Source organism: Lepidothrix coronata, unplaced genomic scaffold, assembly GCF_001604755.1.
Source record: "Lepidothrix coronata isolate B3197 unplaced genomic scaffold, Lepidothrix_coronata-1.0 Scaffold60, whole genome shotgun sequence".
NCBI lineage: Eukaryota > Metazoa > Chordata > Aves > Passeriformes > Pipridae > Lepidothrix > Lepidothrix coronata.
This window is the reverse complement of record NW_016690240.1, coordinates 4,015,879-4,031,447: the sequence shown is the minus strand read 5'-3', so window position 1 is coordinate 4,031,447 and position 15,569 is coordinate 4,015,879. Positions and strand designations below refer to the sequence as shown.

At 38.8% G+C, this 15,569-nt stretch overlaps 1 long non-coding RNA gene across 1 annotated transcript in view; it reads left to right on the top strand.

Annotated features, from left to right (window-relative positions):
• Positions 1-15,569, top strand: part of LOC108498526 — a 45,566-nt gene that overhangs the window by 10,279 nt on the left and 19,718 nt on the right. The window contains exon 2 of the long non-coding RNA XR_001875198.1: positions 3,149-3,307. This is a non-coding gene — a long non-coding RNA (uncharacterized LOC108498526). The remainder of the gene's footprint in view (positions 1-3,148; positions 3,308-15,569) is intronic.

The following is a 15,569-nucleotide window of genomic DNA, read 5'->3' as shown; positions in this document are numbered from 1 at the left end:
GCTGTGTCTCACCTAAAAAATCCACTGTGCAGGCTCGAAGGGCTAATGACCTTTCCCAAATCTTCGCTCGGGGAGACTGGCCATTAACATGTAAAAGGTTTTAAGTGAGTTATGTATGTAATATATTAGTAGTTGAAAGTGGTTCTAATTCAATGAACTTTTGGCTACCTCTGATAGAAAACATGAATTTTATATCCTTTTGAAATATGGGAGAATTTATCTTACATTTGTTTTCTTAATTTCTTTACCTTGGATGCCAGAGGAAATTAGTATGTCAGGGTTAAGAACTGAATGCAGAGGAAGCTTGTTAATTGAGAGATGGGTAGGCAGGAAAAGCAGTTTCACCCAGCCTGTATTTGAGACCTGGAGCTTGTTTTCTGGTTTTGCATCTGGATGCACCTTCTAGCTACAGCTTACTCCTAGGGCTAGGTGAGAAGGTGTCACATTTCTTGTGAAGTCACATGACATTCTCTTGATCTCTGATGGCAAGGTGTGACACTGGAACTAACGTTACTGTTATTGGGGGTTTTTAAACAGGTATTTATAGAGATTTGTCTTATGTCAATAGCTCATCTCTATCACATTCTGGTTTTCACTGGAAGGAAGGACAGGCAAATGGTTAGTAAAGATTTTCTGAAAACTTTTAGGAATGTATGAGCAAAATGTTTAACACTAGTGTCACTATAATATGTGTGAGTTGTGTGTATCTACATACATATATATGCATATACAATGTATACAAACACATATATGTATGTGAATATTCATTCATGTATTTTGTGACTTGCTGATGTAAAAATCTTCAAGATTACTTTAATATAGGGATTTTTGAATCCTGGAATTGTATCTTGTAGTCAACAGGAAATATGATCACTCCTAATGGAAATTCTTTCCTTGATGAGATTGTATTTGTATGTAAAGGAGTGTATGTAATACTTTTTCAGGTCAAAGCAGACAAAGCTAGTACTCTTATAATTATTTTGTTTTCACTGAAAAGGAGCACAAAAGAAGAAAGGATACTTGCCAAACTAATAATGGAAGCCTATAGAAATTAAATCTGATTCAACTATGAATACTTTATATATTTACCTGATGAGAGAGGGAAATTCTCACACCTGTTGCTCAAGTACCTACATGAGTTTGGGATTTGATGGTTGTTTTGTTTTGGTTTTTTGGAGGTTTTTTTCTGTTTTTTACCTAGATTTTAATTTAGATGAAAAGGAATGGGAGTGTCTTTGTGGTGTCTGTGTAGTGTATTGATTTCAATGTTGTACTTTAAAGGGCTAATTTACCATCTGTATCTTATCTATATGAGTATGTCCTTCATGTCCAGTCTAATAAATGTTAAGTTCCTGGGGTTTTTTAGTGTGACTGGGATAAATCAGTCTTTTTTTTTTTTTTTTTAATCCCTAGGGCATTCTTCTCTGTATCACAGAGTTGCCCTTTTACCTGTTCAGTGTAATTTAACTTGAGTCAGGAAATCAGTTGAATCTATGTCTGGAAAACAAACAAATCTAAGAAATAAATGCTCCCCTGACCCTTGGGGATTTAATATTTTCCATCACTGTCATATTATACATGTAATAAAGTTCCAAAAAGCAAAGTAAATAAGAGAGGTCATTCTGTTCCTAGTCCTCAGGGACTAACTAGATGCTTAAAACCAGTTAGGTGAATGTCTGTCCAATGAAGTTGCTCTTTTTTTGTATCTACTTGTGTTTGATAGTTCTCCAAATCTTTTTTTGGTCTCTAATTACACAAATCTTGGTAAATTTGAGGTATGGAAGACAGTAGAGTAAATCCTGAGTTCTCCACTCTCCCATGAACTCTTAAGCCTCAAAGGGCAGCATGGCCAACAAACAGGCTTTTATCTCTGAATTTCTGGTTTCAGCCAAATACAGAGGAACCTTTGACTCTTATTCTTCATAAAAGGCTTGGTTTCAGTATATGTGCCAGAAGTCTTTAGAAAAAATGGACTTGAAATGGTGATACTAGTGTAATATCTCGACAAAATAGCTGCAAATTCCAGTTGCTTTCCTTTAGACTTTAACCTAGAATTACTCGTGCACAATGAAACACATCTAAGCAAATGCATCATCTTAGACTTTGAAAACCTTAACCATTGCTAATTTGTAGGGTTGGGAATGGGGAAGGGTTACCTATGGATTTCTTTGAATTTCGGTCAGGTTTCACATTCAAGTTTATGCTGTTATTTGTAGCAATAACAACAATTGCAATTAGAGTTCAACAGATTTCATCCGTAGGCGCCACATTTGCATTTCAAGGGCAGTGCATGGTGAGAGCATTTCGTACAGTCACTCCTTGATGAAAACAGCAGTGGTGGTGGCGCTATTAAAGTGGTTAGTAAGGATGCCTCTGCCCAGGCCACCACATAGCAACTACTATGTTTCCAAGGACAAATAGCTCTTGCCTGCCCTAAGCAACTGGACGAGAACATCAAAACATGCCTTGTGAGAGACCTCTCATACCCATTAGTGTTAGCAACTGTTACCTCAATCATGAATGACACAGCCCTAATTATTAAGGTAATTAGAAGTTATAACACTGGCAATATTAAAGGGAGAACTTCTAAAGCCCATTAACAATGTTACTTTAAGTGATCTGGCTGTGAACTGTTCAAATCTCTAATTACATTATATGTCTGTCTTAAAGGGTGATGTAATTAATTGATGGGAGAGGGAATGAATATATAGTGACTACTGTGCTATACTTTGTAAGTACTATTTTCATTGAAACCAGCCTCAGTAATGTCATTATGTCATTTAGGGGTGGGGTTTTTGCTGGACTGTATACCACATGTAGCAAAAAAAGAATATATAAAAATTATATATCATAGTTTAGTATAATGATATTGTCAAAATGAAGTTGGATTGGATAGATTATTCATGTATGACAAAACCACCAATCTGATGGCTTCTTTCGTGCCACCTCAAATAGCACTACACTTCAACGTCACCAGTGTAAGTAGGTAAATACCAATATCCTGTATATCCTACATGAAGGAAACTATTTTAAATATTTTAAAAGAAAATACATAAAATGGTACAAAAATGAGTCAAATTTATCAAAAGTTAACAACAGTTATGCTTGAGTAAGAACCGAGGTCAGACTTCTGCATTTTGACTTTTAGGTGTTCACATCGTGAATTTTAATTGAGGGCTAGAGAACAGAAGGAGCTTAGCATCAGTCCCTTCTTTTCAGATTGGAAAGAAAGGTGGAAGAAAATGGGAATGTAGTGGAAAACAGAGTTGGATGGATAGAGGACACTGTAATTCTCCAGTCCTCTTTGGTGAGTTTTCAAGATTGCTTTTCATGAAATAAAAAAGTAGATTAGTACTTTCTCATGTTCAGTAAAATATTCATTAGCTCAACAGAGAGAAACAAAACCAAGTAATTCCCTCTTTCCAGTTCTTTTTATTCAGAAATTGGCTATTTTTCCTAAGCATGAAACCTCCAAGTTCTAGAAGACAATGGGATCTAAGTGCTAGAGTTTGGGGGGTTTTCTGCCTTTACCAAAACTTCACCATCTGTATGTATATGGAGTCACAGTAGCAAAGTTTGTTTTCCAATTAGGTGGTTATATTTTTGAAATATTTCTTCTAAATTCAGTGAAAGTAGAAGAGGTCCATATACAACAAATCAAATTAAAATCTATGTTCTTTTATTCTGCTTATCTTTTCACATTTGATGGCCCATCTTGAGCTGAGAACTCTATTTTTCATGTTTTTAGAGATTATTAGTGGATGACCCTTTTACTCTTCCTCCAAATTCTGTGGGGTGTCTGAAGTGATGAAAATTTGTTGGCATACTCAAACAAGCATGACAAGGTCTGACTGTCACTTGGATGTGTGGAGACATTGACCAGCATTGAGCCCTGTGTAAATTCTCCGCTGCTCGCAGAGGCACACAGAATCACAGAATTGTAGAACTGACCTTTTACAAGACCAGATTTTAAAAACTTTTTAACAAAAGAAAAGGCAAAAAATATATTTTCCTTCTTCGAAGAAGAAAAAAAAAGAGCATAGAATTTTACTGTTTAAAAAACAGGTCATTGTTAAGCCATGCATAGAAAATATGTAGCTTAAGGGGGATTGGGCTCATCAGAAAACTGCAATGTGAAAATTAAGATTTAAAGTGAACTTTTCAGATTACCTTAGCTTTCATTCTTGCCCTAGTGAAAGAACTGATGTGAACAGAGGCCCTGGTTGGAAATACCCTTGTCAGGAAAGCACTCAAGCTCTTTCTTAAATATTTTTGTGAATTGAATATAGGCTATACACGAGGATAGAGCATATGTTCATAAATGGTAGTTGTAACATTTCTCTTGACTGCCGCTTTATGAAATCACTGGTGTACCAGGGCACAGAGAAAAGTAGAATATGATCCAGTCAGCTTGTTTCTTTTTATTGCCTCAAAGCAAGAAACATTTTTGGATGTACTACATTAGATCCTGCTTCACATGCTAACAGTTTTCTCAAAGATTTGGAACAGGCATTTGTGAACACATGATCAAAAAATAGTTCCACAATTTGGGAGTATTGTTTAAGTCAGCTCTTTGTCATGGTAAAAAGTCATCAGTGCATCCATTCCTGGCTAAGTCCCTGTGAGGTAACGTGTTAATACAGGTCTTCACTTGAACTAATACCTCTCTGTTGTCAAGGTGCTTGCTGCTGAACTCTGTTGGCCAGAGAATTTCTGGCAGAATCAAGGGTCTCAGGTTAATGGCTGGGAACATGTTTTTCACTCCATATTTGAGAGCTGAATCTGAGACATACAATTTCACCCTGCAAAAAAAGAAATACCCTTCTCTCAGAGGCAAAGAACAGATCATTCCTATCTCAGTTTGAAGGCAGAGAGTTATATTCCTAACGTAGCAAAAAGAAAGAATGAAACAAAAAACAAAATTTATCTTCTTTTGGGACTTTAACAAGTAATCAATACCTTAGTATCTAGCTGAAGTTGGATGTAGAGCCCAATCAATAGAAAGAGCCAGGCAAGTCAGAGTCAGGTATTAGAAGAGTAAAGATATACAAGGCAAGCATCTAGGCAAGACCTAGGACCAGAAGCCAAGCCAAAGGGCAGGAAACTGGATACAGTTTTACCAAGTTGAAGGGCAAAATGAAAAGGAGGTCAGAGGCAGTGGTCAGAAAGCCAGGGAATTACAATGCAAAGCAGAACATGGGGAGGGGAGCAAGACACAGGAGGGGCCAAAGGCAGAGTAAGCAGTTAGGGTGTGATTATTCCTTTGACACGAAGGACAAAGGACCAGCCAAGCTCAGCTGATTGTGTTTATCAGGGCTTCAGGGGTCAGCAAAAGCTGGGAAAGAGAGGCCTGGCAGGTCCCTGGAGCTGGAGTTGGAACGGGAAGGTTATCTCTGCTTTCTACTACTCAGTCAAACATAAGGCTTAAAACATTTCACCCTGAAAATAGACATTTTTAAACTACTGTTCTGAGATGAGCAAGAAAAGGCCTGAAATAAACACTCTGTGCATAATTTACTCCGCTACAGTTATGGAGACATGGATATTGAAATAGTCAGTGACCTGACCTTGGTGCCCAGACTTCATAGGACATGGCACTCAGAGGCGTTTTTGTCCCTAGTAACTACAGCCTAATATTTCTATGAAAATACACTACAACAATAGGGATAAAAGAAAGAAAATGCAGTGAGATACCTTGCTTTGGTTGGTATGAGGATTATGAAAGTAGATTTTTAAGGCTGCAGAAACGAGATACCGTTGGCAGATGGTATAATGATGCATAGGAAGGTGTACGGTCATAAAGCCTATTCGAATTTTTCTGTATTTTAAAATACATTCTGAAAGAAAAGCCATGCCAAGTTACACAGCAGCAATATTATAATGGTGTTTAAATTCTACTTAAATTGATGTTTAAATTCTGGAAATTATATGGTGAAGGATTTTTCCCTGGAGAAGGAGACATCTAGGCTCCCAGATCTCACTAAGAATCAAGAGAAATCAGGCCTTTCATTCTCAGTTGCATCTTAATCCCCACTGTCTTTCCTGATCCTGAGGTGCTGATACTGAGAGGGGCTCCACATGACCTTACAATTTAAACTTTTTCTTACCTTCCATACACATTATAGTACAGTCCTTAATTTCATGATTACTTACCTAGTCTCAAATCCCACAACATAAACGATATTATTTCTTTGGGCATCTTTAATAATAGTTAGAAATGCTCAAGCATTCTGTTCTCCCTCGTGCTTCCAAATGGAGAGAAATATGAACATTACACTTGATGTGTGGGTTTTTCTTAATTAAGGCTTCTCAAAGATGCTGAGAACATTGTATTACAAGAAGCTCAAAATGCTCTACTTAAATAAAATACACATAACACAGGTGGTTTTGATAGTATGACTAATCAAGAGTTGTTCACGAATCAATAAATTGAAGTCATACCTCTCTTTGGTTTGGAGAAGAGGGGGGAAGGTGGCAGACAATTGAAGCTCTGACATAAAGGTAATGCTGAACTGTTGCTCACAAAATTCTACATCATGAGAAGTAGGGGCTGCTCAGTGAAAATAGTAGGAGCCTGAATTAAAGCAAAGAAGCAGTCAAGCCTTTTACCCTTTACTGGATAGTGTATTTCCAGAACTTGCTACCACAAGAGGTTGCAGAGGCAGACGTTAAGATGGTCTTCAAAACAAGAGCCAGAAAAATCCATGGACAACAAGTCCATAAAGAGGTATAGAAGGACTAGACAGGGAGGTGCCCTCTGAAATCCCTGGTGTTTCTATTTGTGTGCTGAGGGAATACAAAAGAAATGGACTGCAAATAATGACTAGGCTCACATGCTGTCCGTGAATGACATCTACTTTTGCCTTTGAGACAAAATACTGGGCTAGATGGACAACTAGTACAACCCAGCAGCTTCTCATATTCCCATGCATTTTGCTGCTTGTGGCTTTGGTTCACCTTACCAACGTACTATCTGCTAATTCATTCTTTTGGAAGAAGTTTCAGCAACTCTTTTGCACCATACACTAAGGATTTCTCTGCTGCCTGGCTATAGGGAATCTCTTGTTGTAAAACAATTGCTTGGATGTAGGTGGTGAGGTGGCTATTCAACTAAACTAATCTGGGAAGAAGGAGTGCACATCAAGACTAAATGGTGCCCTGTACAAATTAAGTGTGAACAGCTTGTCAGAGAGAGAAAGAGGTGCTGAGGAAAAGACCATTTACTAAACCCTGGGATAACTACATTAAACATGATTTTATTCTGTCTCCAAAGGTTTTCATTATCCTTTGTAACTATGTGGTCAAATCTGGATTTTGTAACAAAAACAACAGCAAAAAAATGGGTTTGTTTCTGCACTAGCCAATCTTGTGGTAAGGGTAATGTACGAGACTAACTGGTACACAGCAGTGCACAACATTCCTAATGGTAAGGTGGTAACAAATGCTGAAATACTGGAGCATTTCTGAAGTTCCCAGCAATGGGGACCATTTGTTGCACAGGCTGACTTGAGCACTGATGCTGCCAGCATCTGTGTGAAAGAGGCACCCTCCTACAAACATATTTAGACAAGTAAACTCCTTTAGTTTTAGTAGGACAGTGGAACAGTGACTTAGAGGGATTTGTATCAGCAGCATTCAAAATCAGCACAAGTATATGAATTCTTAATGTTGTCCTTTGTCCAACTGCTTTGTCCCAGTTCCAATTTTCTCATGTTTTTCATCACTCGGAGTAATCTGTTATTATCATATTGGTCATACAGTCCTGGTTGGGAAATATTTGACATCAGTTAACCAAGAGAATTCAGTTGCAGGTCTTCTCTAAGTTGAACAAAGGCTATAGGAGTGATCAAGGAATGTAGCTCACTGCAGATGGTGCTTGAGTGGGAATCTGGGACTCCTAGTCCTTGTTTTTCTATCAGTCTGGTAAGTCACTTCACTACCAGCTTCAGTTCTGCTTGTTTTCTCCAGACTAGAAGAAGAAAATGATAAAACAGCAAGTCTAGAAGTTACATTTTATTCTTTGGAGTTTTGCTCAGGGCCTTTTCTGATTCAGAATTTAAATTTTTGTGTTCAGATACATGGTTCACATGCTGTGTTTCTGTCTCCTGATAGGAAGAGGGAAAGATTCAGGAAAAGGTGAACTTCTGCTTACTAAGAACACATTTTAGTGAATGTTGTGAAATATATATGTAATTATATTTTATTTATTTTATTATATTCTTACCAATAAACTTAATTGTTAGAGCATTTTTAGAAGAAATGTAGAAACCTAAAAACATATAAAAAGGAAAGTCACTTATTTGAGGGCATCTTCTGTAGCTATGGTGTTTAGTTTTCATTACTATCCAATTCCTGGCAAGCATACAAAATTTGGAAATGCAAACTGCAAAATGAGATTACCTGTCTGTTAAAGCAATGTCTGTAAGATGGAGCCCATGGTCTGGTGTGTGCTGACGGACCAATCTGCACAATGTATTGTGGCCAGCTTCATCTGGTGAGCAAGAAACTTTTATTTAGGTAATACTGACTCCCATTTTTTTGCTTTATGTGACTCCCGCTCCCCTTTTTTTATTAAACAGGGTTCTGTGATAGCAAACACAATATAAACTGTTTCTTAGAGCCACAGCAAAAACAACTTGAACTACTTCATGTAGATGTTGTCCTCGTATGTTTTATTTTATTAGAATTTTAGATAAGTTTAATATTAAACATTTATCAGACTGTACAGTTTACAGTTATAAAAAAATATATCCTCTTAGCAAGACCTCCATTCACCTGAAGAGTTCTGATAACATGTATAAACCACTCAAGTTCCATTTTTGTTTGATTATTACAATATCAGATCCTCAGTTGAACCATACCTGCTTCTGCATTATCCCATATTAAATTTTTAAGCTTCCAGCTTAATATTGTTCCCCCTTACTATTCATCAAGTAGATAACTGAGAAAGTGTTCTCATTTTTATTGTGATTTATATGCTCTGTAAATACTTCAATCCATTTTCTCCCAAAGTTTCCTGCAATACTAAGTTGAAAGCCAATTGAAATTCACTCACTGAAGGTGCTGTGTTGAACTGCCTCAGCTTTTTCCCTAAACCATGTGTTGCTTCTCTTTTAAATCACTGCAACAAACTTTTTTAGGGCTCATCTGTGAGTGCTACACACAATAAACTGGCAATAAACGTGGTAGCCTTGGCTCTGGCCTTCTGTCACTCTGTTGCACACACTCTCTTACCGTGTCAGGTTCTTTGTTGGTTTTGGTTTCTTTCTTTTTTTGCCTATAATTAGTAGTTGCAGACATTTTCTGTAGTCATTGGTTATGCTGCAAAAGTGTAATTTGGTGAAGGGGCATTTACACAAAAGAGAAAATGGAGGGCTGATTTCAGTCGTAGGGGGCCGAGTGATTATGAAGCAGAAAGAGTTTATGTTAGTTAGAAAGCAGTGTAAGGTCTATAACAAAAAAAAAAAAAAAAAGACTATTATTCCAGTATAGTGTCTATGTAGGAACACAGAGAGTTACACAAGAAGTAACTGCTGCAGCATTATAATTATACTGCCATAGTTCTGCCAGTTAATTTCCTCACATGGACAAACCCTCAAATTTTTACTTGCAAGGTCTCCAAGAATTCTTATTCTGGACTACCTTCATGAATACCTGGTCTCTTTTTAAAAAATCATTGCTATTTAAAATATCAATTTTTGTAAGAGCCATAAATTCTCCCCCAGATATCACAATGTCTTTGAAGCACTGTGCAGATTTTATAATGTCTAAAAACATGATTGCATTTTGTCACTGAAATGCTATGCAGACATTATAAACTCCAGAGGTGGATGGACCTGACAGCATTAATAATAACAGCCAGTCCCCTTTGCAAAAATTAGTATAGCTTCTAATTGCCTTTCAGGCATTAGGCCCATTAAAGTAACAGAGTAAGAGGTATAAAACAGCAAAATGAAGGTGTAAGGTGAGAATGGGGGTCCGAAGGTCAGACTGGCAGTTCCTTGGAAAAAACAACTTTATGTTCCTGTATAAGGAACATTGCATGAATGTCTTCCTCACCCAAAGGTACAGAAGGAAAGGAATAGGAGAGCGCTACATTACCACTCTTAGCTACACAGAGATCTACTGTCCTTCCAGACAGGGCAGCAATATGCACTCACCCACAAAGGGCTAAGCTGTCTCTCATGCAAACCACCGGCTAAGAGACTGGCAGTATTGATGTAGTTATCTAAACAAGTAAGTTTGGCTTAGATAGTGGAAGGCTGTGACTGGTATTATTGTAAGAGGACACCTTTCTAGAAGTGTATGCAAACTGTAATGATTCTCTGTATTCATTTGTGATATACAGCCAGCTCACCTTCATTTCCTTGTTGGTGTTAGACATTTTGTTTGCTTGCATATTTAAATATTGTGAGTGTTTTATTCTATTTGTAAAAAAAAGAGCATAGCCTTGCTAAAAACATACATAATTTGAAATACATAATTTACTATGGAAGGCAGTTGTTAGAAACCTGGACTCAAGAGGGAAAGCCACGAAGTTCTATTGTCAACATCCTAAACAAATTGGAGTAAATGCCACATAACACTGACAGTACAACTGTACAAAATGTTTTCACAGTATTCTAAGGAAACTTTACAGCCAACAGTCTCCCTTCTCTCTGCATTACTGGATTTTGTGACATTCCAAGGGAAAGTGTTATTTGCTCCATGTAAAGCTCTGATGCATTCTCCTGTTACACTAGGACTGAATTTTCAACTGGGAACAGCCTTCATGTTAGGGACAACCAGGTCAAGAGCCTTCAGAGGTCTTCACTGTCAGAAGACGAGTTCTCAGGCTCTTTCAGACACCTCACCTACCAGCACCAGCTACCAGCATCAGGTGTCACTGCAAATAGAAGCTATATTTGAGCTTCTGGACTTATCTTTCAGAAATACTTAGCTTTATCAAAACTTTTTGCTTTAGTTAGCCCCTTTGGTAACAAGATTTGTTCTATTAGTGATCACTGATATCCTGATCCACTAGTTATTACTGTGGATCTGGGCACATCAGGAAAATTCGTTATTTCCTTGAAATGGTGTCTCCTTATGTTTATGAATAGGTTTGTATGGGTAGAGTCAGCTACACAGAATAATGAACCTGATGATAAACTAAAAGGTCACTTTAGGTGCTGTAACTACAAAGAGAATCAAAAGATACACCTAGACCCACACTAGTTTCAATCCATGATCCCCAAATAAAGGTTGATGACAAACACGTCTGTAAGAAAAATGATCTGTCTCAATAGCATTGCTTTTATTAGGCTGAAATAAGCTCTGTAAGGTGCGCTTACTTTGAAGTCTGTTTGGCCTATCTTAGTTAAAATTTTTGCATTCTATCTCCTCTGCTGGGTGAACAGAGTGTGTCTGTTTTATCTGATTATTTTGGATAAAATTCAGAACAATTAAAGTTTTTTTGTAATTTGTCTGTCACAAAATAGAATTTGGGAATTTGGCAGGAGGAAATATAGTTTTCCGTTATATATTCGTAGATGAAAAAGTCAGAGTGACCACTGCAGTTGCTTAATGTCATGGAGAAGCACACTACAGAGTGTCCTGGAATTGTTCTATGTTTAATGAACATACACTGTTTAAAATCGCCAGTCTTGAGCAACCTGTCACAAATCCTTGGCCAGTAGAATACTCTCATCTGCTTTGCTTCATTGAAAGAAGGAGATGAAAGTGAACTTAATATTGCAAGCTTTACATGTGCTAAAAATACATGTTTTTTCTGTCCTTAACAGTATGGCTGGGAGGGAGGTTGATTTTTCTTTTTTGAGGTTTTACAGATTGTAGTGGGTTTGTAACCCTCCCTGGGACGGAAATGGAACTAGGATAGGTCACCTGATGTATATTTTACCAATAAGCTATTCCATACCATGTTACGTCAGGTCAGATATAAAAAGATGAGAAGGAAACAACTCCCTCTCTTCTCTTCCGGGGCAGTTGCATGGGATAGACGGCTGTTATTCAGAGGAGGAAAACACCTTCTGTGGGGAAGTAGTCTTTATTATCAGTTTTCCCTGTGTGTATAGTGTTTATAGTTCTTTTTTTTTTTCCCCTCTCTGTGTAAATATAAACTCACCTTTCTCAGCAGTATCAGTTTTGCAAGGTTTTTTTTCCCTCTTCTTTCCCCCCTTCCCTCCTCCTTTTCCCTGCGGGAGGGGAGGTTGAGTGGAGTCTCGGTCGACACCGGGCCTTCAGCCAAGGTAACCACTAACACAGGGGCCAGGGCAGATAGGTTTACATAAAATATGCAAATAGGAGACTACTTATTTTTTAAGTTCATGTTTCAGACCCACAACTTACTGATATGGTGGGAGCTGTAGTGCCAGAGCAAAAGTTTGAGTTTGACAGTTCATATTTATTTTACTTGCAGCCAGTGTTCCAGGTAAAGACTTCTGGGAAGACAATAAAAATCCCACCGTGTGTGGTGTAAAGCTGACAAAACAAGAGAAAATGAGAATAATATCAGAGCTCATAGACCTATAGTTCTAACAGCTCTGCTCCTAATGCTTTCTTCCTTCATTTAAGCTTTCAGTAAAGTTTCCCTGTGTTTACCGCTAATTTAAGAAACTGTCCCTTAATCCCAACCTTTCCTGTTCTCTATCATCCTCTTGTTACTTCCTTCTCCTTATCTTTTAAAAGCTTGCTCATTCACTCTCCACCCCCACCCTGGCTTATTTCTTCCATATTAATAATAATCTTAGTACTGAGCACTTATATCGCTCTCTACATGTTCAAAGTGCTGTACAAACCTTAGCTAATTAATCCTCACAACACACTCCCCTCCCTCCATAAGATAGGTAAGTATTATTATCTCAGTTTTACAGATGGGGAAATTGTCGCAGTGATTCAGTGGCAGAGACACAAGCACGGTAACCTTGTTCTTGCAACCTCTATTTTGAAAATACCTTCTCCAATCCAGCTTGCCTCTATAAATACATTCCCATCTCCTTTGTCTCCGAAATCGTCAAGACAAATCCACTGCCTACTCCTGCCGCCGCAGCTCCCTTAATTGTTGCCATCTCTTGCTCCCTTAGACACCTCCGGCAGGAGCTTTGCCAATGCATTGCTCTGCTGCCTCTTTGAATGCCTTCCTCTTGTATCTGCAGTTTTCATCTCACTTCCACCAGGCAAGATGAAAGTAACCCCTTGCCAGCCTCACTGGTTTATGGCTCTTCTTTGTTTCTGCCCCAGGTTTGCATCAAAATCAAGGCGTAAGTGCCTGACTCAAGGCTGCACATTAGGGATCTGGATCAAAATGCCCTGAATTGCCTCTACATCTTTTCCTAGTACCACGGCATTTCTGAAGGCATTCTGTGCCATCAGGAAAACAGCAGACGTAGGTTTGTCGGTAGAATTTATGCCCTCTGTATGCATGCAGCTCTGAAATGGGCCAGAGCACTCCTGCTCAGGACTATGTGTTGGTTGAGGTTCAATCCACAGCTTTGTGTTTTCTTTTAGTGAGCTGCAAATTCACCCCACAGGCTATAACACTGCCTGACTATTGAAGATGCTGACCTCTCCCACCTGACAGCTTTGTGTGCCCTAAGCTACCTTCCTAGAGGCTGGATTTTGATGCTTAAGTAACCTTCTTGAAGTAGATATCCTGAATCTGGCCCTGAGAGCAAATGGATTGACAGAGAATATTCTTAAATTTAGGAAAGAAGTGTTCACATTTATATTTAAGCACATCCAGGATTTAACTGCCTTTGTGGTCGCCTGTGCCTGTTGTGTTGCTTCCTTGGTCCTGTATGTTGTAAATGGGTGATCCTTGTTGTCATGTTCCTGTGGTCACAGAATATGTGTGACACTTGAAACACTGGATCCAACTACTAATTGCTTAGATATTATCCCTGATTTTCTCTCTCTGGAGTGGTGCTGTTGGTTTTATTCTGACTGATGAGTAACAGCAGATTCCGATAGTGTGTTTCACTGAGGATCTTGCTTAGCTGCAACCTTAAGTTTTGTCAGTCTCATGTTTCAGACCAATTAATTAGACATGACTACATGAATTTGCTCTTTAAAAGACTCTGCCATAATGTCATGCGCTGTCAAGAACAGATCTGTTTAATGGATCAGTGCTCATTTTGTCATTTTGTGTTCCATGTCATATGATACAGTATCATACCTCTGCAGGTGAGCTATCAGTATCTATGGTGCTGTACTGAGGACTTTTTCCTTTAAGATGCCTTCAAAGACTTGTTGTAACGAGACTCCACAACAGGTTCTTACTCATGCTCATCCTAATGAGAGCCTAACAATGATGAACTGAATGCAAAGGCATGTCTCTTTTTTCATCTGCAATATGCATCAGTGTCATAGAGGTCAGAGACTTGGACAAAGAAATTGCTGGCTTGGACAAAGAAATTGCTGGCTTCTTGCAGCTAAGTTTTTCTGAACCATACCCACTTCTACTGCTGCCTTTTTCATTATTTTATATCAGTTTAGTTTACACACATACTATCAATCCATTGTTGTGCATTGGATCCTCACCTTCTGCAAAGAGTGAGCAAGGAAATTGGCCAACCTTAGCAAATGTTCTTGGGGAATCGAATCTCTGTGACAAATGTTATTTACTTAGTGTTTGGCTTGGTGCCCATAGCTGAGGTGATGGGAACAATGTGTACCTGAATGGCCTGCTTACGTATTAGTTCGGGTTTAACACAGTCTCTGTTATGCTAGGTTTAGAGGGCAAAAGATATGACATCACTGAATAATTTGCATAAATGTTTGTTCTGAAAAGCACTTGACATTTTGGATTCCCCCTTCCTACATTGTGCCCTCCTCCTTCTGCTAAAAATGAACGCTAGAGGGTGTAACCTACAAACCTCTTGGCTCTCCAGGGGTCATTAACTCTGGTTAGGATTGGCACCACTTTCAGGCAAAAATGGTCTTACCAGTTTATTGCCTGTACACTTCTGTGGGTGCTTTGCTTCCTCCTCAGCAGCAGCATACTCTGCATAGAGACCTCTGCGTCTCGCTGTACCTCCCAGACCAAGTGACCTTGAATACTGGCTCTGACTTATCTCTTCTGCTTTTCCCCCACCCTAGCCTTTTTTCTGACTCTAACTCTTTTCAATGGAAGTAGAAGCAGCTGCTCAGGTTACCAATTACCTGGGTTGTTTGCTTGAGGGATGAGGGAGACTGTTTTTCCTAAGGACCTGTATTGGGTTTGCATGGCAGGGTTTTAGTACTGGGGGGGCTACAGAGGTGGCTTCTCTGAGAAGCTGCCAGAAGCTTCCCCCATGTCCAATGAGGCCAATGTCAGAAGACTCCAAGTCAGAGCCCATTAGCAACAGTTGTAGTGCCTCTGTGATAATGTGTTTAAGAAGAGGAAAAAATTACTGCAAATGCAGCTGAATCAGAATATGTGAGAAAAACAGCCCTGCAGACCCCAAGGTCAGTAAAGAAGGAGGAGGAGGAGGGATTCCAGGTGCCAAAGTATAGATTCCCCTGCAGCTTGTGGCGAAGATCATGGTGAAGCAGGCTGTTCCCCTGCAGCTCATGGAGGTCCAGAGTGGAGCAGC